The 25313-nt window shown below is 36.7% G+C and overlaps 1 protein-coding gene across 4 annotated transcripts in view; it reads right to left on the reverse strand.

Moving 5' to 3' along the window:
- LOC150108461 (uncharacterized) overlaps nucleotides 1-25313 on the reverse strand; it is a 591316-nt gene that overhangs the window by 538236 nt on the left and 27767 nt on the right. The window contains exon 1 of one of the 4 annotated variants that reach the window (XM_090415865.1): nucleotides 22491-22551. The exons of the other annotated variants lie outside the window; for them this stretch is intronic. The gene's annotated coding sequence lies outside the window, so the exon portion shown is untranslated. Of the gene's footprint in view, nucleotides 1-22490; nucleotides 22552-25313 lie in introns of those variants that run through there. 4 annotated transcript variants of the gene reach the window in all.

The following is a 25313-nucleotide window of genomic DNA, read 5'->3' on the forward strand; positions in this document are numbered from 1 at the left end:
CAGACAGTAAACACTCTTGAAACGGATCCAAGTAACTATGAAGAGTTCGTGAATACCATCAAAATAGTATCTCGGCGGCACATACCACGAGGGTGCAGAACTCAATATATCGCTGGGCTTAATGAAAACCAGACGGAACAACTAAAAGAATATAAAATCAGATATGACGAGGATCCTTTCGCTGTAGACACAATTGAGGCAGGCGAAAAACTGATGGACAAACTCACGGATGGTAGAAAGAGGAGATGGATGAAGCTACTGCAGGATTTGGATATGAAACAGAACAGCAGACGAGCATGGAAACTGGTGAAGAATTTAAGCAACGATCCAACTAAAACTCCAGTTTACGTAACAGATGTCACGCCAAACCAGATCGCTCACCAGCTATTATTGAATGGCAGGACAGACAAGAAGATACTGAAAACCAATCTTACGCGCATTAAAGAAGCTGATACTAATTCATTAGCCTCTCCGTTCTCCGAAGAAGAACTAAGAAAAGCTATATGTCACCTGAAAGAGAATAGAGCTGCTGGCCCGGACGACATTCGGACAGAACAGATAAAGCGTTTCGGTCCAGTAACCATCCAATGGCTGGTGAAATTGATGAATCTCTTCAATTTCACCAGCGTGTAGAATCTCTTCAGTTGCCCAAATTATGGAGGAAAGCTCAAGTGGTAGCTTTACTTAAACCAGGAAAGGAACCTACAGAGTCGAAGAATTTTCGCCCTGTTTCTCTCCTCTGCCACTTGTATAAAGTTTTTGAACGAATGATTCTGGAAAGAATAGCAGCAAACATTGACGAGAAACTTATACCCGAGCAAGCCGGTTTCCGTCCCGGAAAGTCCTGATGTGGCCAAATTCTGAATCTCACGCAGCACATCGAAGATGGTTACGAGAAGAAGCTTGTGACTGGAGCAGCTTTTATCGATCTTTCAGCAGCATATGGCACTGTTAATCACAAGAAACTGTTGGTCAAGCTGTACCAAATAACGAAAGATTTTCACCTCATGAATGTAGTTAAAACCATGCTCCAGAATCGATGATTCTACGTACCTTTTTAAGGAAAGAAGAGCAGATGGAGAAATCAGAAGAATGGTTTACCTGAAGGAAGCGTATTGGCCCCGATGCTCTACAATATTTATACTAACGATCAGCCAATCCACCCACAAGTGAGAAGGTTTATCTATGCCGACGACACAGCTATATGCAGTCAAGCAAGGAGTTTTGAAGCAGTTGAGAAGAGGTTGACAGAAGCCTTAGAAATACTCTCCAATTACTATGAGACCAACTGCCTGAAGCCTAACCCAAACAAGACTCAGGTATGCGCTTTCCATCTGCGCAACAGGGAAGCAAAACGCCAGTTAAATATTGTCTGGAGAGGAAAACGCCTCAAACACTGCAGCAATCCCAAATATCTTGGAGTTAAGCTAGATCGTACCTTGTCGTATAAGGTACATTGCCAGGAACTAAAAGGAAAAATCTTAGCAGGCATATCGCCACCAGGCATAAGACGTCAAGTGGCCGGTGAGATGGAGAAAAAAAAAGCAGATGACGGACGAAAGACATCCAATGTACGACCATATCATCACGGCTTCTCGACTCAAATCGAGGCAAAGCTTTATGCAAAGAACTAAACCATTGATCCATAAACCTGAGGAGCGACGTCTTGTTCTATGGAGGGAATCAGTTCAACTTCAAGAAGCCCTTATAATTAAAGAAGAGTTAACCAAGCCTACCCTATAGCACCTGGAGGACTCTGAACCGTCTTAGAGTGGGAGTGTCCAGATGCAGAAGTAACCTGATGAAATGGGGTTATGCAGATGATGACAGCTGTGACTGCGGAGAAGCCCAAACTGACGAACATCTTTTATGTTGCCCAGATCTAATCGATGTGTGCTCCACGGATGACATTCTGACGGTCATGACAAGGCGATACAAGCCGCTGTTTTTTGGATGAAGAGGATATGATTGGTGTTCCGGACCCGGAAAGTAAAGTAAAGTAAGTATTTCATACTCTGTTTTTTCGATCCCAACAAGGACCAACTTTTCCGCTTTTTTTTTAAGTCCGCTGTCTTCTCTAATGAACAAAAATTCCTGCATTTCTTTCTTAGAACCTTCTGTGAGGCGCCACGAGCACAAATAAATCTCACTGTGCAATTCCCTATTTTGATGCTTGTACACATCACTCTACTAGAAATTGTACTATTTGAAAGATTATGTTTGTGTTTAGATATCAAATATAATTTGAGGCTAAATAACATAAGAACAAATGTCATGCGATCCGAGAAAAGTGAATGAAGAATGGAAAACTTATTTTTTTCATGTGCATTTGCAGAACAACTGAATTATTTTATAGTCTGTACTGTAAAGAATAAAAAATTAAGTAAAACAGACAACGATAAGGGGAAGAAGAGTTCTTCGGAGTGAGGAAACAAATACGAGACAAAAGTTTCACATTTCCTCATCGGGCGCAGAAATCGCAGTAAAGCTGCTGATATTAACTTCAAAGCCCAAGTGCTCTTAAAAGAGAAAGAGAGTACTTCAACCGCCTCTAGATCGGACACGTCAAACTCAATTGTCCTTGAACGTGAGCCTTTAAGCAACTTTGTTCTGCAACGAATGACTGCCAAGATCGTGCAGAAAGCTGCCTGGAGAATTGCGTAACTGATACGAACTAAACCACGCTGTGAGCTACCGAAACGGAAGCTTCAAATATTCATGAACCTAACGAGGATTTCCGTTATAATTTTTTTTTTTTTTTAGCGTATAAAAACTCTTATGCATGGCTAATCTTTATAAAAACCTTGTCGAAAACAAGAATGTTTGGGCATTTGATATTCTATATTGAATGCAATTGGGGAATAATTGGGGAATATATTGAATGCAATAAAAGTTGGGGATGTTCGGATAAAGACCGAGTTAGAAATTCTTTTGGATGGAAACCGTTAAGCCTTAAGTTCAGTCGGTAACGACAACGACACTCTGTGGTTAGAAAAACCTAAATTCGAATCCTGTCTAGGACACGAAAAATTTCTGTAGACTTTTCAGCTGAAGGTAAAACGGAGAATGGCCGTTCCCCCCTCTCCCTCGCCAGAAGCGAATATTCATCCAGCAAGACAAACTACCAGAGAATACAGTCAATTGACAGATATAACAGAGTCTGCAGATAAGCTTAACCGCTTTACCATCTTATAAATTAGGTTTCTTTAAAGCCAAGTTACTTGTTCTTATCAAGCCATTGAGCCTAACACGTTGAAGAAGATGAAAGTCATTTTGTTTGATTGACTAAGTGGTTAAATAGATGGTGTGTGTGTTTGGGGGTTAAAAACTAAAGTTTTTGAGAGGGAAAATGCTACTTACTTGAACTAAAGATCGACTAATTCAGAAACCAGCTGAAGAAATGCCTAAGAAAAATTCTTCTTGTCGATAACGAGAATCAAAGCTATAAGGTCGTGCTTCGGCGACCTAACGGAGGCAAACGCTATTACTTTAAAATACATATGTAGGTATCCTCATGCAAACATCAATTTTTAAAAATTAAAATTCCATAGGAAAACCAAAGCACACAGAAGTGTCCCGCTAAAAATAAAATAAAATAAAATTAGACCACTGGATTTCACAATTAAGAAACTTCTGCGACAGATATATTTATGGTCCTTTTTCTGTAAACTGCAAACTGAAAGAATTAACTGATTTTACTTTGTTTTCTTTAATCTTCTTCATGTGCCATAAAATAAAAATGGACTTCTCTATAGATATAAAAAAGTTACCTTGGATACTCTTAGCTAAGGCTATCCAAGCGTCATCTTTAGATCAATAATTACTTATATATCCTCTCCTGCTAGGATTAGCTAATCGCTGTTAAAGATGCAGAAGAGTTTCTTGACCAAATTCAAACCCAAATCTTTATATCAAGTAATGTCCATTCTTTCTACTGAGCCCTGGGAAGAACTACGTGGAAGCGTTGAGAAAATTAACGAAATAATTCCAGGAGAACAAACACCTTAAAAACTCGGTACCTTACTTTAATTACTGAACTATAAAATATGTTTTGTTTTCTCGATATTTATTAAATTACAAACGCACTTTTTGTAATTCGCCGCGTCAATTTGCTGCATTATTTGAAAACTTCCACCAGGCAGTCAGTTAAGTGGAAGACAAGGCCATGTTGAGAAACTTCTTAGGTAGGTTTCGGCAACTTAATTGAGAACGACAAGCCTGAAGGATAAAAAGGTCTAGAGGCCAATGGCCGAAGAAAATGTGATGTTAGAGCCTTATAAGAGTTAGTGCAGTTTTATGAGAAACTTCGGTTTTCCACCTTTCAAAACAGACAACTCGAGTTTTTATACACACTTCAGAAACAATCCACACGATGAACTTAGTAGTTTAATATATCTTTTAAGAAAATGTATTTAGACAACGTTAAAAAAAAATTCTATTGTAACTTGTAGCTGACTTTTCGTGATTGTATGTAAAGTCTGCTTTGAGTTATTTTAAAACTTTGATTTGCTAGCTTAAGCTTAATGTGAAATAGCACGCATGTGCATCTCATTGTAGTTTTTCCATTTACCAATACTGTACTTCCGGAATGAATTATTTCACTTTGAATTTTCAATTTTCAATTTTAAAACTGGTTGTTTATCTTAGTGAACTTTCTATCACGCAATATTTCTATTTATTGATTTTTTATGATCACGTATGAGCTGATCTTTAAGCTGAAATTTTATATAAAAGGGTCGTTCAGTTGACTTAAAAATCAAAACAGTCGGTAAATAATATATTCCCATGCGATAACAGTAACAAACGGAGCTACTTTTCGCAGTTACAGCTACAAAATGCAACGAATAAATCGATAGATAAAAGTGAAGAAAAGAAAAACTCACACCTGCCGCCCTTCTTGAGTGTCTGGAATACCAAGTGAGAAGAAAGGTTGGATGAGGGGAGGGGGGGAAGAAGGATATAGTAAGGAGGAATTCGATACTCACAAAAAGTAAATTAAGTATAGCATTGACGCCACCTGCGCGGACACATGTATACGGAGTGGGTTGGTTTCAAAGCTATTCATGGAAACATGGAGACTTGAACTTGCAGGAAATTTATTGCATTTAATAATAAAAAAATAATAATAATAGGACGGACACCATGGGCAAAATGAAGGGAAGAAAGAACGAGACCAATTCCTTTTAATAATGCAATATAAAAGTATTGGAAGAGGGGGGGGGTGAAAACTTATTTCTAAAGATAAAATTTTCTATAAATTTTGATATATTAATTTTTAAGAGGTATTTGATATCGTGTTATGATTAATTGTATTAATCTGCAACTATAATTCAGCCGTTGGTCTCTAACAGAGATGAAATCTGCTCGTGATTTATTCTAAAATGTGCGATTGTAATGATTAAGTCCTCTTGAATGTGGATTATATATCCAAGTCAGATTCCTATTTCCTTCATTTGCTTTGCAGAGAAAATATCACAGTACAAGGTGTTAAAGAATGTACTTAATGCCAGCTCAGTTGTTCAAGTGGCTTGAGTATCGACTCCCAAACCAACAGACTGTGGATTCAATGCCATGGGCATGGGTGTTTGCGATTGTCTTAGGTGCGAGATGAATTTCATTGCTGGTGGGAGACCACCTCCCTGCTTACTGCAGGCCTGAAGCAGCTTGTAAAAATTCCATGTTTCGTCGCTTGAGCCAAGGAATAGGATTATTTAGCCCATCCACGTTACTAACAATGTACGAAAAGCTAACGGCCTCTGGTACATCTACTATTCGATAACGCCTTTGATTCCCCTATAGAGAAAAGACAATGCCGTTTTCGCCCTATTTCTAACTTTTGAAGACGCGAGATTATCACTAATTATAAACGGCATTTGGTGAAGAGAATCGGCTGACAAGTTCAGTCATCTTGTGGTCCTAACACTATATTTATTGCCTGAAAAATTGTGTGTTCTATGGTCGATTTGTTGAATTTACGGGATGGATTTCCGGCAGAAAAAGCCCGCTTGTACGTGTCGAAGATCGACTAACTCGGGAACCGGTCGAAAAAGGGGTCAGAAAATGTTCCTTTAGTCGGCAACTAGAATGGAACTTAGGTCTTTCTTCTGGCAGTCTAGCGCTATAGTTGCACATGCCATTTCCACTGAGCTGCACAGGCTCTCTCTCTCTCTGGTACATTAGTATAATAAAAATGGTGATTAACGGTCCAATTATATAAAAAAAAGCTGTTTTCAGTTAACTACGTGATTTACCTCCCTCTCGAATTTCAAAGGTAAAGGGGAATCAATCAGAATTTTTTTTTTAATTCTGTAAATAAATAATTCAGAAACATGAATTGAACCTTGAGGAACACTGCCATTTGTTTAAATGATCATTAAGTCTAGCAATGGTACGTTTTCCATATCATATGAGTTTTCCTGACAAGCATATTAAACGGTAATATAGTTTTGGATCAAACAACATTTCGATAACATAAACATATTACAATAATCAATCCCATTTTGTAGTGCGTAAGAGTCACACCCATTATAATAAATCTGTTGTTGTTCAAGTTGATACCAGTACGTGATTGACTGACAAAGCAGCACATTGGATTGTTCTACTAACGAAGGAATGAGCAAGGCAGATTTTCCTGTATTGTTTGTTCAAAAATTAAGGATTCTAAAAAGAGGTTAAAAATTAAAAAAAAAGAAGCTATGAAACCATGACTTTTTATGAAGTTGACGTATGCAAAAGTTTAATATTGAAACTGTTACCAGCAATGTGTGTAACAATAACGAGTGTAAACATTATAAATGGGGCAGTTTAGATCTACGACTTAAACTACTTTTTATCCAAAAGTTGCTACTGTGCTCTTAAATCAATCTTTCCTCTTGACACGTTATTTATTGGAATACAATTCGATTGCAGAGAAATTGAATTAATTAGCATATAGAACAAATAGGAGCATGATTTCAATTAAAAAATGAAGAAAATCGTGAGTGGCTTAAAACTTTGCAAGCGTCCCACTTAGGGAACGTTGGGGATGATTTTTGATTCCTCCCTCTCCATCACCACAAAACATTAAATGGTGAATTTACAGCAGCAGGTATGATTGGCCGAGTGCTTAGCGCATCAGCTCTCCAGCGAATAGGCTGTGGGTTCAAATCCCGCTATGGATGTTTGTGAATGTTTCATACAAATAGATAATAGATATACTGCACTCTTACAAGATGGTATAGATCGCCATCAGAGAAGTGGACCCACCCCTCCTCTTCTAGAGATTAAAGATGCCAAAAAATTATATTCTTGATGTAATCCTTTATCTAAGTGTAAACAAACAAAGTTTGCGCGTGAAATAACTTTATGACTGGGACTTGTATATATATATATATATAGGCTAATGATCTCACACCAATTACCTTAGTATCTCAAATTGCTTTTCATTATGGGATATTAAGGTAAACCGGTCCCGATAGTGGCCCTTCCCATAATGCATAGCATTGTACGGGTCCGTAAGGAATGCGCTTTGCATTATGGGATACTAAGACAAGTGATGTCACTTCACGTGCGTCCGCGCGGTTAGCCTAATGGCTTCGCGCTTCGCAACCATATGCCCGGGGAAGGAGTGTCCTAGGTTCGATTCTCGTCGACGACGTGAGGAGCTAAAGGATCTTCCTCAGCCATAGTCAAGTTAGTCGGTCTTAGGCGTGGACAGCAGGTTTTTTTCCCTGCAGTTTATCTGGGGTTTTTCATCCCGCAAGTAGGCAAACCGGTCGTAGACACACACACGGACTACAGTCAGGAATACTGACCCAGCCATAGGCCTGATTCGTCAGCTATGCCGGTTCCGGAGCCTGGATAAAATTTGGGGGGACTGAGATGGTGCCATACATTCCCGTAAAAGAGAACTTGCGTTCTACCATCACAATGAAATTAATTAATTAATTAACTTCACGTGCAAACTTTGTTTGTTTACACTTGGATAAAGGATTAAACCAAGAAGATAATTTCCTGCTATCTTTAATTTATAGTATAACCAAGTGAAAAAAACTTTTAACATCTGTTCCAAAGACCAAACATTTGAACTTTTAAACCACTTCAGATCTTCGGTAAGCAGGATGTGGTCTCACGCCTGACAACGAAATTTCTAACGTAAAGATATTCCCAAAACATCCATATCCACGGTGGGATCGAACCCATATCCTGTAAGTTAATTAAGGGTGGGGCGGCCCCTGTCCACTTCTCGCAATTATCAAATGAAAATAGTGATTACGAAGTGTCCCATAAGCATTGCCATCTATTAGAACAGCTTTTCTCTTCTATGTCTCTTTCCATATAAGCTTGGATAAATGCATATTAAGATATTTTATATGAACACTCGATATATGAAACGCACGTGTGATAATTACTGTCCTATTTCGTTGTTTAGTATTTCGCAATTTCTCCTTAGTGGTTAGGGATATTCATTGTTAACGTCAAGGCAACAAAGGACAAACCTTTGTTTCCTTGATGCGTGTCTATCAAAACGTGTTTGCTGATGGTTTGCTTTTCTTTGGACTGGGGGAGGGGAAACAAACTTTTCAGGAAGAAAATAATTCTGCTAATATCTGAAACACAGCTAATTATTTATTTTTCTTAAAAAAAAAAAGAAAAAGAATTAAAGTATTGCGTCATTCTTCTGACTATTCACCCTTAGCAATAAGCTATTACTTTCTTGTTTAATGCGTCTACTTAGAAAAATGTATAAGTAACCAAATATTCATTTTATATCGAAGCTGCGAAAGAAAAGGAACTTTGATCACAGTGAGGACCATGTCGCGAGAGAAGTGTGAATTTTCTGAGCATTCAACTTCAATCACTTCCAAGATCCGCCCCTGCTCTGACCAATCTGTCACAACCACTAATGTTATTAGAGTAGTTTTTTATTTATTTTTGTTTAAATTTTTATGTGGGTCCCACCCACAAGGTTTTTTTTTTTTTTGCAATCCTTTAGTACAATGGGTGGCTAAGGATTCTGTTTTATTTTTATTAAATTTATTTTATTTTTATTTTTTGTATTTTTATTTCAACTGTTGTGCATAGTTGAAGTAATTCAGTGGAAGCTGTTAGGTTAATTTCATCTATTTAATTATAGTAACAAATATTTACGCTACAGTATCAGCGATTCGAGTACTTCACCTTTTGTACTACCCTTAGGAGAATAATTTTTGACTCCAACATTTCACTCAAATACTCTACTGCTGAGATCTTTGAACTCCCGATCTCCATAGACGATTGGAATATCTCAAATTGAATGCTTTACCCAACTTTACAAGAAATTGTGAACAACCATTCTTTGTTTTAATTATAAAGGTGCCTTTTGCACCTCTTTTCTGCGGCATTGTAGCCTCAACGATGGCGTTATTTGCGCTCTTTACGACTTCATCTATAAATGTTGTCGTAAAACAGGAACTTTTCCTTTAAGTCTATAAAATAAAACTTTCGTATCGTCTCGCAATCCCGCTGGCAAACAAAGCCATTTCCTAGCTCGGAGAAAACTAATACATCGAGTGTCGGCCGTCTTTTAACTTGCCGATTACCCCGAGAAAGTGAAATTTTCTTTTAAAATCTAATTTACTTGCCTGCCTCTGCAAGAAAATGCTCATTCACAGTGCTGCGCCAAATGCATTACTCTTCCTCCCACCTCCCCTTACTTGGTAGCAAAATCCGTTTTGTAATTGTTCGAAAACAAAAACGCAACTCCGAAACCTCTAACTGGATGGCACACACACAGAGAGGAGGAGGAGGAGAAGCTATTCCACGTGGCACTTTGTCTCCAATTTTCGCTTCTCGAAGACAGTGCATTGCCCAGATAAGAGATTTTAATCGCCAGTTCGCTGTAACATCATGAAACCTGGAGACACGTGCGATACTTTGAAGATGAAGTCAAACAGATACCGTACGATCAATTACGGACAAAGACATCATGGCGGTCTTCGAATTGCTACCTGAGTGAACGAGTCAATTGCAGAATGCTGAATTTTCGGACAAAAGGAAACATCACTTCTTAAGACACTGAGTCTCACAAATAGGCTTAAAGAATGGAAAACAACTGCTGAATGCTGAGTTATTGAAAAAGATTTTTACAACGCACACCACACACACGCACACACATACCTTGTGAAGGTATAGAATTCTTTTTTGACGTTATATTATTTTTATTTCTCTTCTACCTTTCTTTGTTCCATTTCTCAATTCTTAAAATGGTATATTACCTTACATTTTGTTTATTCTTCATTTCTCCCCATTTTTCATATTCTCTACGTTTTACGAAGGCTCAAAATGTTTTTCCCTTGGATAATAATATATTAATTTTCACTTCAGTTTTGTTGAAAAGCAAAACTAGGCGATATAAAGTGTCTTTAGCATAATACTACTACTTGGTAAAAGGTAATATTCTGTTACAGGCAGCTTTCAACAATTCATTGGACTCTCTCTGTGCAACTAAAGAACACACAGTCAAATTTCTTCATCATATACTGTCTTCGTCTCCATTAGTGTGCGCTTCAATTCTTCACTAGAAGGATCAGAGATTGCGAAGAAAATAAAAAGATATATATCGACAAATAGAATATGCTTTCCCCCCTATTACATTTATTGCATTATTTCAACTGAAGGAATTATAAACCATGAAATAATTATGAAACCTGCTGCGTATGTATTAAAACTGTGGTCTCACATCTTTCTTCAACTGATTTTTATCCTCGAATGCCTTTGATTGTCCCAAACAGAATAGATGGGGCTCCACCTTCAATGATAGCTGATCGATGATTTTTAGAGGAATTGCAGCGGGGGTATGACAGACATCTTCCCCTAATCCTAATTTTGATCCTACTCCTAAATCCGAACACCTCATACTTCTGCTTGAAATACTTTGATGCCTACGGTTGATTTTTATGAGTTGTGGAGCTAAAAACAGCCCGAGTTTCCCCGAGGGCAGTTGGGTTGGGTTGTTTTAGATTTGCAGCCGAACCAACTAAGGCTATGAGGCCAGAGTATTATGTCTGTTAAATTCGTGTGTTCTCGGGCTTGTCTGTTTTTGCGGGAGAGAAACGCTCGAGCTTCAAGTAGGAAAATTCCTTCGACTTGCGTATGAGATCGGCTAACTTACTTTCAATTATTAAAAAAGAAAAAAAAAAAGTCAGAAGAAATCGGTGGTCAAAGCAATCATTAATCAAAAAATGTCGATACTTGCATGTTAACCTATTGGAATATTTACAATTTCACCCTCAAGACAAACACATTATCTGAGAATGAAGGAAGAAACTCATTTGCGCTTTCTGCCTATAAAACTGATCCATTAAGCTGAAAACAAAACGCCTCCATAAGTCAAACAATGTTTCTTCATAAAAGACTCACATCAATCTTAAGAGATCACACACACACACACACACACACACACACACACACACACACACACACACACACACACACACACACACACACACACACACACACACACACACACACACACACACACACACACACACACACACACACACACACACACACACACACACACAGGGGCAGGAATTGCGAAGTTCTTAGGATTTCGACCAATAACCTTCTCAGTCAGTGAACAAAATATTTCTGAAAATGTGCCAAATCGTAAAAGATGGAATTCTATAATAAATGCTTTTGACCAATCGGCCGTGATTTAAACCTTAAGTCAGTGATAACTAAGAACAATAATAACTTTTATTTATTTGATAAACGTGGAAAGAAAACTCATCTCGTCTAAAGACTTTTACAAATTGATTGGAGAGTTTCACAAATTCTATGCCGCGGTGTAGGTCATCGAATTTGTAAAACTCTCCAATCAATATGCCGTGGATTCGACTGTTCTTTTTATTTTTAATTTTCTATTATTTAGAAATTTTCATGGGATGAAGAGAATGACTTCTCTTCATCCCATGTTCGCTATCTCTCGGATCTAGTCAATAAGCACATTAACGGTTTTTTTTAGAAGAACGAGGAATTAAGATTTAAAAACATTTGTAGAAAAGTATTGTAGAAAGATATTGGAAAATTTAAACGTTAAATGTGTTTTCCCTTCTTTTTGAATTTATAAATAAAGTGGATTAATTGCCATACATGCATACCTCAACAGTTGACCGATAGCCGGGAATTATTTTCCCCTGTTATGGACTTCATTTTTGTATTAGATAAATATTTATAATTAAAAACACGTAGCATACTTGGAAAACAGAAGTTCTACCTAGCAGGCTATTTTCAGATGTGCAATTTTAAGTACGTAATCTTTCAATTTTAAAGTATTTCATATATGAAGGATTACATACTTAAGATACTAATTATATCATTATAAATTATAACATATTAATTATATCAATTTAGATATTGTTCTCTAGACTAACGGTTCTTAAACTATGGGTCGCGACTCTTAACAGATTCTGGGGTCGCAGCAAAAACATGAGCGAGTTAAATATTTATTACAGCACTATTGAAATTATTATACACTACATCCTTTCATTCTCTATTTGTTAGTTTATTGCAGAAATAAACGTCATCAAACGTAATGATTACATGGCGCTAGAACATAATAAACCTAACTTAACTAGTAGCCACTGTTTTTATGGCAACCTACCCACCCACAAAAGATTGTAAATGTTAATAATCCAGAACCATACTCTAGAGAGCAAACATGGACTTTTTCAAGTCATTTTTGGCCCCCAATAAGCAAGCCGATCCCATATTGGACAATGAAGTTCATCTCCCAGTCTAAAGAAGAATCACAAAAATTAAAAATCATTGCGCCTACCAAGTGATATTACTTTACAGCGGAATTAGTAAAACAAAATGCGGTTAAAGGGAGGAAAAAATACTCGTTGATAAAATTGGCTCACTCTACTCCCGATATGTTCGATGTAGTTTATTTTCGGTAGTGTCTCTTTCGCTACCGATACGTTCACCTTCTTTAAATGATCGAAACTGACGTTCCTTGAAATTAGTATGACAGCATACTCAAGTATGACAAAAGAGGAGAAAACAGTAATTTCCTTTTGTAAAGAAGTCCGAGCGCAACAAGGAAGGTCGTCGAGAAGGTGAGCATCACAGCAAAGAAGAGTTGAGATGATCAGGAGATTGGGCGGAGAATTCAACCGGAAACAGCAGCAGCTGCAGGATGAAACCAAGTGGCGGTGACTTCTTAGTGCGACAGTTTATCATAGCAGTTACTCGTAGTGTTCATTCCTTAAAAATAAATTAAAAAAACGACAGGTGGGAATTAAATGAATGAATGAAGCAGTCGAATAATCCGATTTGAAAAAATTACTGCTTACTATTGAACTTTTTGAATGAAGAAATAGAATAATTCTCAGCGATCAAGTGAAGAATTTATGATTGCGATTTGCTGTTGAGTTTCTTTGGCCTCTGTAATCGCACGATTTATCACTCGACAACGTTAAAAGTACGTCCTAGAAAACTGCTAAAGTACTCTGCGGTACGACATGGCGCTCAAGTGCCGCATCTCTACGGTGCACCGCTTTGGGACTGGTGTACAGCAGAGTATGGTGCCCCTGTCTAGCTTAATAGCCACCACGTCAACAAATCAGATGTTCAACTTAATCTCACTATGCACTTAATAACGGGCTGTATCAGAAGCACCCCCCCCCCCTTACAATGGCTCCCCATTCTGAGCCATATTCCTCATCCAGAATTGCGACGACAGGAAGCTCTGCTGCGTGAATATAAAAGAATCCTAAATAACCAAACTCTCCCAATACATGAGTTTATTCCAGATGCTTTATCTGATAGATTAAAATCCAGAAGACCTGCCATTAAACCGCCTGTAATCTTCTCAGTCAGAATGCCAGCTTGATGAATAAGTGGCATGCACTGTGGACTCAAGCAGTATCACCTGAAGTTCGTAGCTACATAAATATTCTTCAAAAACCATCTGCATTTGACCTGCCCAGGAATATATGGAAGTTATTATAAAAATGACGGGGGGGAAATGCGACTATAGACGTTACGTCGAAATTAGCACATCGGTCTAATTATAATGCTGTCATTTAGCATACTTATAAGCTTCGAATATGATGAGTGCACTTATTCATCTCTCAAAATGAAAGCTTTCATTTTGGAGGTGGGTCGTTCTAAAAAGGGGAAGGAACGGTCTGGAATAAGTTGAACTCATCCTGAACTGCCTACCGATAGCATTATGATTGATCGTTACGTTTCTGCAGTCGTGTCCTAATATAATGCAATTATCTGATTAAAATGTTAAGAAAGTTTGTCCAACTTGTGAAAAGCGTTTAATGGAAACAGACAAAATGAGTTCTTTTCATTTGTCGCTTACGTTACGCGTTTGTTTACTGCCATCAAGAATTTTTCGAGTATGCGTTTAACATTCAAGACACTCGTTGCACACTTGAAGGAAGGACATAAGTTCATTTGCGCTCAAAGGCTTAAGGGATGTCTGGAGTTAATTTTTGCGTTCTTATTATTTTTATTTTCAAATATGAACACTGATGTTAAACTTCATTCGTTCCTGCTAAGACAAGAGGAAGTGAAATAGTATGAATTATCTTTCTCTCTCTGTCTGCACGCCTCGACGTATAAAATTAATCTTATGTTGGATTTATTGAATCAATCGGATTAAGAAAGATAAATTTGATTTCTCTACAACTGAATTTAAGAAATATGAATTCTACAAAAGTTCCGCCATCTTGTAGGGATAACAAATAGTCAACGTGATTGAAACTTTATTATTCAATGCAGACTCGACGAGATAGGAGAGGTTTTTCCTTTAGTAGCAATCCCGCTAAGAAATAGGAAAACTCCTAGTTAACCAGGACTCTGAGTAGGCAAAGGGTTGAATAGACTGGAGCAAATTATTATCATAAGCAAATGTATACTACAATATTTGCGAAATGCTCATAAAGGAAAAAGTAGAAACCGAATTTCTATGAAAGAAACAGTGGAATAAGAGCAGGGGGAATTTCATTAATCAATTCGTCTAATTAATTAAACTGTTGACGTGTAAACTGCGCTTTTAAAGTGTTGAACAAAACCTGGGATTTGGGAACGTGACGTACGTTATACCCTCGACTCTCGTAAGAACCACAAGAATAGTTTGTTATAGTGGACAGCTTCCTATAGCGAATCTTCTTTCTGACGGCATTGTGCTATGGACTTTGTTTTGGACCCACGACTTTTCAGTAGTATGTTATAGCGAACAAATTTCGTTTAGTGGTATTTGCTATAATGAGAGTTGACTGCACTTTATTTCATAAACCATAAAATAACCACAAGAAAGTAACTTCCATACTGTTTGATTTAAAACAGAGCAGAAGTCCTGTTCCAAATTCTGCAGCCCGATCTAACGGGCGATTTGAGGAAGTTTAATTATTCATCCCGGAGAAAATAAATGTGGCTGAGCGCATTTCTTTGCGCTATTTCGAATGTTGTTTAGTTCACCGTCACAGAGAACTTTTCGCATTTTTTTTTTTATTATTTTTTTTTATTTTTTATGTGGGTCCCACTCACAACAGGCTTATTTGTAAACCTTTAGTACATTCGTACCATGGGTGGGCTAACGATTTTTATCTATTTTTTTTATTTATTTTATTTTTGTATTTTGTAATATTTATTTTTTACATAGTCAGGAAACCCTGCTCTGCTAGGGACCAAACATGGAACTTTTTCAAGCCAAAAGTGGGGGGGGGTCTCACACCGGGTGGTAAAACTCATCTTCCACCTAAAGACAATCACAAACATCCATGACCGCGGAGGATTCGAGCCCTCAGTCTTTTGGTTGGAGAGTGAATACGCTAACCACTCGCAACCAGACTTGGTGTTGGTGATCAATACCAAATACAATATTTTGACGTCCACAGAGCCATTTTGATGAGTTTTTTTTTTTTTTTTTCATTTCAAAATATACTATTTTCCAGAAATTCAGACATAATATTGAATCAAAATTTATTATCGTAACTTTATTATGCAGCATAATAATTTAAAATTATTATAAATTAAAAATGCTTCATTATAAATTTAACCAAGGTTTAAATTATTATATCCAATTAAAATTTAGATAAAAATTATATTATTTTTAATTTTACGATATATTGGCGATGTTGTGAGATGCTTACTTTATCTACGTGCAAATAACGAATGCTGTTATGAAATCCAAATCCGATTATTAAGGGGGTTTATTTTCGTGACTACACAAAAAAAAAAGCAATGCTTAAAAATCACTTTTTCTGTCTGCTTAAAAAAAGTGATTTAATTACAAACCATTAGGAAAAAGAAAAGCAGGACGTCTTCTTAAGAGATTCAACGATGGCTTCTAAGGCCGGAACAAGCCACTCTAGGCCTAAATCCTTAACAAGCATGATAATGATGATGATGATTAAAAATCACTTAATTAAAAACATCCGAAAATTACTAATTTGAATTCAAAAGCGCCAGCTTAGATTTCGATTTAACTAATTTTGAATTAATACGAGTAGCAATTTATATTTCTGAAGTGCCCTAAAGTCCCTTATATTATCTAAAATTGACCGCTGCAATCAGAAATCGGCACACTGATGAAAGTTTTGGAACCTCCTGCAGGCATAGAAATTCGTTTTTCATGTTTTTTTTTTTTTTTCTATATCCTTTCGCTATCTTCCTTGTGGCCAAGAATAATGTCTTTCACCTCTGATTCAGATTATTCTCTTTTTGTCATTCCAAGTCCACTGTCCTCTTTATCCATTTTAAAGTGTTCCAGTGAAACAATCTCTTTTTCATCCCCGTCGAAACCAGTGTCTACTTCCCACTCTGGGAAGGGCGGGGGGGGGGGGTTCGAGCATTAATATCGAAATATTTTGTCTATACTCATTATCAATTTGTTCTCTCTTTATTTTAGAATGTTATTCTTTCTTATATATGCCTCTATTGAGAAAATAAGATCAGCTGGAAGAAGCAATTCCCAGATTTCATTTTGTATTATATCCCTTCATTACTAACGCAGCAGTTTGAAAAATTGTAACGATGTTGAATCCTCATGTACACCAATTCTGTTCTCCAAATATTTTATCTTAATTCTTTTCTCACTGCAACTTCGCCTGGTATCTACTTTCTTTTTATTTCTTCCTTTCTTTCTTAGAGAACTCATCTGCTGTCTATCGAGTCTGCCTTTTCCAACCAATCCTTAATATAGAAGTGGCAACTCTGATTTCCCTCCAATTACTTATATTGCATTTTCTCATAAACATCCTTGTCACTTGTAATTCTCCAGAACGAACCGAAGCCTCATAGCGTCAATTCCCATTACCTACATCGAAGTTTTGTTATTTCGTAGTTTTTCTGTTTATATCTCAAGTGAGTCTTTTGGAAATATTTTATTTTTACCATCGTTTGCAAAGCAAGGGGAAAGATCACGAAAGGAACAGAAAAGAGAGAAAATAGGGAATTTGGTGAGGACATGTAAATTGTTTAATCAAGTTCATGGAATTCAAAAAGGAATCAGTGTAAAGCAGTTAGACGAATTTGTATTTTTTTTTTATTTATTATTGTCGTTAAGAGAGAGAGAGAGAGAGAGAGAGAAAAGATTAAAAGATGAAACATGAAAACGCTCCCAATAACTGCTTCTTTCAAATAGTTTAATAATATTATTTTAAAAAAAGCAAAGCATTATAGGTACCATTAACACTACTAATTACCTTCTATATAGCATCACACACTATCAGTTAATATACACCCATTGAAAAGAAATAACTCCATAAGTTTTCTTAAATTCAACCATCATATCACGGTTTATGCTTGCGTTCAGACTCGCACCAGACAAGAGTCGAAGCCCACACTCACAGAACAGGATGGGTTAGGTTAGGTTCTTCATAACGATCGAAACAACCAAGGCTATGTGGGTAGTGTTTATGGGATTAGAATCTAAAACTATTGACTTTGGTAAGTGGGTGGCTGACGGACACATTCAGAAAGTGGTAAGTGGTGTGTGGGGGGGGGGGGGGGGAACCTACCAGATTTAAGGTGACCAGTGGTGTATTCCAGGGATCAGACCTTGGACCATTGTTGTTTAATGTATGCATTAATGATATTGAGAAGGATCTGACAGTAGACATTCGTTTACTGATGATGCAAAGATAGGCAAGGCTATCAGAGATGCTACTGATACCCAGCACTTACAGAATGATTTGATTCAGCTGGAAGGAGAGTGAGCAAATGAAAATGGGTGTCAATTCAATGTTAGTAAATGTACAGTTATTCACTTTGGAATGATGAGATTTCCAACGTCATATTATATTGGTGATATTTATGCTTCAAGAAACTGATAAGACGAGGAATCTTGGAGCAATGTGGATAAGAATTTGATGTTCTAAGGTCATATTGCAAAAGCTGCAAATACCACTCAGAAAATAATTGCCATGTTGATATGAACATTAACAGGAAAGGATACAGAAGTCATTTTGACTCTTTTTTGATACGACCACACTTGGACTACTGCGTTCCAATTTGGTCTTCTTGTTTGGGGTTGATAAAGAAGTTGTTGAAAGGATGCACAGAAGAGCAACAAACACGATAGCGGGATTACAGAATGTAGACTGAGGATGGACTGAGAGTATGTGGACTGCAGACAAAGAGTGGGGGGGGGGGGTGATATGATAGAGGTCTATCAACTTCTCAATGAATGTTACAGGATATCGACTGATGAAAATTTTTAATTATATGAAAGGGGCAGAAAGAAAGAGACCACAAAGGCATTTATGGAAGCTAAGTGTGTATGTGGTCAAGAAAGGGGAGAGAGAGCTAGATTTTTTCTCACAGGGATAAGAAGTGAGTGAGTGGAACAATTTGCTTGTTGAAGTCGTGAGTACATCCAGTATGAATGAGTTTAAGTTCTAGAAGAGTCAGATGATGATGATGATGATGACGTATTCTTACTCAGACGCAAGTGATTTTGACCAAAAATATTTAAAAAAATTTAAAATACGGTCAATTTAATGTTTTCAAGACATCCGATCGGCCTCTCAACTATATTTGCGCTTCCCCATCCGGTTGTGTTTTTACCTGAAAATTATGAATGATTATCAAAGTCGATACAACTACTTTATTTCCTTCTTATATAATGCTTTCATTGTTTCTTATAATATTGTAATCAATAACTGGATATCCCTTTCTTGTCTCATTTTAATAAATGTTTGCTTAAGTCAGTTAAATCATAATATTTCAATACTGAGGAAACTCGTGAAAAAGGAGCAATGCCTTTATCTTATCGAATACTATTACAAACCATTTCGGTTCCTTCTTGAGAATTTGTTTTTTCGTTGTCCTCTAGTCTTCGAAAACGATGCAAATAAAGTAAAAATCAGTAAACTCTTACTAAGGCTTAACTTGGTAAGTGGTTCGTTTCTGATAAGAATACACTTTATATATAAACTGAAAAATTCATTCAAGCTTGCATTAAGTAAACCGATGTTGCATTTATTATTCAGAGTAGTTCTTTATAAACAATATTAGTAGCAGAAATTTCTTCGATTTTTTTTTTTAATGTTCTTTTGCTCTGTGTATTAGCGATTATGTTCACCTCTCTTTCGCAAACCATAATGAATAACGAATTTGAGTACTTTCTCAATGCAAATTTCTGATTGGTCGAATAGATAACATCCCCGTGAATGTCTTTAGGTGTAGGATTAATGTCATCATCCTCCGCTTAGTAAAGGCTTGAAGCGGCATGTAAAAGTCCCACGTTTTGATCTCTAGAGCATAGTTCGCAGATTATTAGATCCTTAGCTCACTCGCATTATTAATGTCGATATCCCACTCACCCTGTGAAAGTGGGATTCGCCTAACTAAAAGTTTATTTATTTTTTCATTACTAATTTATATTTTTCCATAGACAAATGTTACTCAGATAAAGCTCGTGATTGAGGCTTATAAATGTGTTCCTTTTACTTTACATGTTGGGAATTTTGTCATGTGAAATGTAATGGATATAATTTGCATTAAAAAAAGGAAACAGAAAGTTTTTGCATAATCATTCAATCTCTTGAAGTTCTCAGAGTGATGATATAAAAGAAACACGGAAGCTTCTCTCCTGATGTTTGCTATCCTCTTCCAAGTAATCCTCTTGGGCAATCGCTCCAACAGCCTTTCTACCTCTGGAAAGAAGCTTCGAACTGTTCTTTCCGGATGGCATTCGGTTCTCGCCACACCTTTACTTTAAACCAATCGATGGCTTTAGTTGTCATATTATACCTTCGAAAAGAAATCTTCATCGGGAAAGGAGGAAAAAGTCTGGTGGAAGAGTTTTCCTCCCTGAAATTTGCGTTTGTCATTCCAAAATCAGACAAAACCATCTAGTAGGCAATTTACAATCAATAAAACCATTACGATCAATAACATTATACTAGTTTCCTAAGATGATGCTGAATTATTACAACTGCTGTATAATTACACGCTGATAATAATAATAATTAAAAATTGCGTATTTATTACTGAAAATATACAGTAATAGTGTATTACAAAATATACATGATATGCTCGAGAAACTTTTCTTTCTCTCTATTTAAAGTGGGATGAAAACAATTTCGCAATATGCTTCAAGCTGCTGCACTGAAGTAGAGGGGGTAGGGGGGAGATCCCTTTAACATTTAAAAAATTCCTTGTTTTATAAATTTAAAGTTTTTTCAACAACATTGATATAATTAATGTTACTGGCTGCAGGTAAGAATATTACGTTTACAATTCAGTTTGTTTTTTTTAACTTAACTTCTTAATGTAATGAAACTATCCATTAGCTTGAATGAAATTCATTTTGTCTAAATTTTTATAGACATCAACACCTTTTGATTGAAATAATAAAAATGAACAATTTCCTGTTGATTTGTGCAATAACTAAATCGGGTTTTGAAATGCAGACATTTGAATTGCGTGTTTGTTTACTTGAAAAATTAAATAGTGTAAAATTATTTTTCCCACATTGAAAATTAAAAATTCCTGATGTGTTACTTGGCAATTCGCTTATTTTCGTATTTACTCATTGTGGATTCACTTTCTTTTACATTTTCGGCTTTTGAAGAAATTATAAAGAAAGAGCCATCCAATTCATTCATTAATCACGTGGCCATCACTAATCTATTAAAATAGTAGAATAAAATACCTGCATACACGTTTTTTCTACATATAATAAAGAGAGAGAGAGAGAGAGAGAGAGAGAGAGGTTATCCTGTTAGGATTTAAAAGATTTAAGTTAAGATTTTTAATATCTAAAGCACAGAAACCAAAGAATGAAGAGACCTCCTAACTAATTCCTGATCTCTTTTAGGGAAAACATTTTTTTTTTCCTTTAAAGGAATGAATTAAGACGGCGATGAAATTTAAGGAAACCCGAAGGGATTTTGCATTACTTTTTTCCCGTAGCAAACGATTTCCATGAACCCATAACGGAGAATTAGAATCGTAACGTTGTAGTTATATCCATCGGTGTTGTAACGAAGTTATATTAATTTGTAAATATGAAAAATGGTATACTTATTATCGTCGATTAAAGCTTTAAATGAACAGACATAAAGGAAGCTTCCTGATAATGAGTAGCATTTAAAACGTTTTTATCTTCCATGCAATATCATTTGGGCAGTGGTTTCATAAAGATCGGACCAATTACAAATGTTTGTATTTAAAAGCTCTTTTTGGAATATTTATTTATTTATTTAATTTTATATATTTTAAAACAATAAACTTCATAAACTCAATGACCTACACGAACCTCTTCAGAGAAAGCTTTTGCAATCCATTCCAACAGGAATGAATTGTAAAAGCACCATGTCTTACCCAGGATTGGAACTCATAGTCTTGATAATAAAATAGCAACCGTTCTAACCAACTGGACTGAGTTTTTATTCCAAGTGTTAGCGCGAACGCTTTAATATGCGCATTTCTTTTAACACAGCAAATATCCAACCTAGTCAAACTCCTTCCAGGTCCTATCCCTACTCACTAACGCAATGGCTTCGTGAACGCCTTTCTTAGTTCGTTAATCGTTCGATAGCGCGCGTTCTTTCTGAAGTTCGTTCAATATCGCCTTTATACGATCGTTATGACAAATCTTTAGCGGGTGACCTAACACTGCAATTTTACCAGAGAAGCAGCCATTTTGTTTCATTTGAGGATGTAGCGCAAGTCTGGTAAGTATTTGTAACCGATCAGGACATCATAATAAACCGTATAATGCAGAAAATCATAAATGCTTCAAAAAAATATTTTAATATACACGGTAGAACAATTCTGTGGGATCACTCAAATTATTCAGAAATAACAGTGAAACCAATAACTGCATTGGCTGATGATGATGATGATGATGGTTATCACAATTTCTATTACCTGAAAAAAACATCCTTCCGATCTTCAGGATGAAAAATTTTCAAAATGCCTGACAGCTGCTTCTGTGCAGGCTGTTTTATAAAGTGTTTGTTTTATAAAGAAAATTATAGAAGAGATGAATGTTTTACCTGCTCATAGTTTGTAGTATTTCATCCTTTAAATCAATCGGTATTTGTAGTTATCCTGAAAAACTAATGGTTTTGTAGATATCACTTTTAACACATCAGATCAGTCAAAAGTTAATTCTCGCTGCGCTGTTCTTCTCAGCTTATCACTAAACAACTGCACACACTTGCATAACTTCCTTCTGTTCCTTCACCAACTATACCAGTGCGTGCCGAAAGGTCTCATATACTCCTGTACTGCGACACGTCAGTATTTCGGATTATTAGCGAACCTATACTACAGCAGTGATATGGTAACGTCGTACAATATCCGAATTGCCAACCACTCGTGTAGCTATGACGTTAAAACAATGGATTCACTTGCACGTAACTTTTAACAACTCTAGTTCCGCATGGAAAAGGTAAAAGGGCAAATGCAATCCAGAGATTAGCAGAGCAGAACATTCTCTAGACTGCACTTCTAGAACTAAGGCTACTTAAGGTTTTCGTCTAGATGACGACTAAAGAAAGAATAAATTACATTAGTCTAATTTTCTTTAAAAAAAAAAGTTAATAGTTTTATACACAATCCTCTGTTCATTACTTATGCTGCACGATCTACGATTTAAAAACAAATGCATAAAAATGTTCTACGTTTAATGAATTAGTAGGAAAGTTTGTTTGCTTTTTTTAATGTATGGCTACCCACATAAGTGATATTAATAGTTCCTATAACGAAATGGAGAGAGGGATTTGTTTGGAAAGGGGAAAAGGACAACAGTAACTCCTCCGAGTATGTAACATTCCTACATGTAATAATACTCTATAACTATGTCCTACAATAGTTTAGTTTTGCTTACAGATAAGAGAAAACTGCACTAAACACTATCGCAAAGTGTACGGGAGGAAGCATATATACACGGGAGTAAAGTATAGCTTATACTTCAGAAGCAAGACGGGAGTTAAAATTGACGATGTACTGGTAGGTGGTTTAATGTTTAATCAAGTGTAAAGTAAAGCTGCACACCATCCCCATTGTCATCTGTATAGAGCACGTTATTAAGGAAAGCGATTTTAAACCAGATGACGCAACAAAATAAATTCTCTGAGAAATTAAAAACTTTAACCAAACTAAATACCTACAGTAACAATGGTTCGAAAACTAAAACTAGGAAAACGGCACACATCCATTGCACTGTATTCTCAGTAACGAATCGATAAACACATTTTAGCTATTCAAAGCACACGTTTTAAGGAAGTGGCTAAATTAAATATGGAAATAAATAACAGGATCGGCAAGGCCAGTATGGCGGAAGTTAGTTGAATAAATGTATATGACTGAGGTGGGGAGTGCTTTCCCCCCTGCTCGTTTCCCTCGCTAAACTTCACTCTGCTTGCAGCTAACGAGCTGAGAAGCGGTCTATCAGAAGGATGCGTGACACCCAAATGTCAGAAACACAAACAGAAAAAGACAAACGAATAATTGCATTGTGAAACCTGAATGTTTTCTCTTGAGAGAACAGATACTACACGTCAGTCTTAGCCAAACTGTAAGCGCCTTCCTTCTCGGCATGACAGTAATTACACTGCGAGCGTAATGTGGGAGCGAAATCATTATAAAGAGAGAGAGCAAATACTGTGTGTGCAATCCGTACATTAAAATCATCATGACACTGTCAACGACTCGTTGTGGGAGGGCAATCTACTCCGTACAACCCACGTCTTCTTACTTAATCCTTCATCTACACGATGGCACTATCCGCCATCTGCACACCTACCCTACCGTAGTATTTTTGTCTGTAAACTGCGTGTGTTCTCTAGCTGATTTGCCTGTATGTGGAAGAAAAATTTGAGTTTCAGGAGAAAATTCTACCACCTCAGTAGGCGCGATATCGGCTAATTCACCTTCAAAAAAAAAAAAAAAGGCACTTAAAATAAATGCTACGACTGTAATGCAATAATAACGATTGACTGCATCATAAGAGCCTCCGTAGCTCAGTCCGTATAGACGAAGCCCTTCGGTCGGAAAGACCTGGGTTCGATTCCTGTCCATGAGGAACCTTTATCTCTTTCGACTAAAGGTGAGTTAGCCGGTCTCATACGGAGGTAGAGGGTTTTTTCCGCCCGGAAACTCGGGTTTTCGTCCCTCAGAACAAGAAAACCAGCCCCATGAACATACACGGATCTACAGTCATAAAAAAAATATATACTTAATCCCTCATCATGAAGGCTCAACTCCCCCTCCCTCTAAAGGGACAGCGAGGAAAAGGTGGGGGGAACCCCATACGAATATATAGATATACTGTATATTGCATAATACAGCCGATAATACATGATCTACACGTTCAATGCATCATTTAAAAGTAACTACAAATTTTCATTTTATCGTGGAATGGTGAGTACGACAGCACAGCTTTGAGTATTGCGTTAGCTCGTACATTCTCAAGAACAAGCATAAGGCGGCTGAGATGGTGGAAAATGGAAGAAGTCGTTATCTAAGGATAAAGAAGCACACAACGAAGAGAAGCATCATTAGAGGACAATGGAACATGCCAGTTGGAATTCAGATTAAAGAAACCTGTAATTTTTTTCAGATTACTCGAAGTTAATTAACCGTAGACATAATGAGGCTTTTCACCAAGACTGTTTGAAGGATACAGTCAATGTTTTCTGCTTTCCATATGGTGTGGGAATTTCATGTTGAGTAAAGGAGTTGATCGACAACATCTACTATAAGGAACTCTAATGGCTGTAATGCTATCCTGAAAAGATGATTATTTTCATTAGCAAATAAACACTTTCAAGCATTTAAAAAATGTGCATTTCAGGATGAGTCTGTACTGAAAT

This window comes from Typopeltis vanoorti, chromosome 3 (assembly GCF_054136105.1).
Source record: "Typopeltis vanoorti isolate ZY-2024b chromosome 3, IOZ_Tvanoo_1.0, whole genome shotgun sequence".
Taxonomy (NCBI): domain Eukaryota; kingdom Metazoa; phylum Arthropoda; class Arachnida; order Uropygi; family Thelyphonidae; genus Typopeltis; species Typopeltis vanoorti.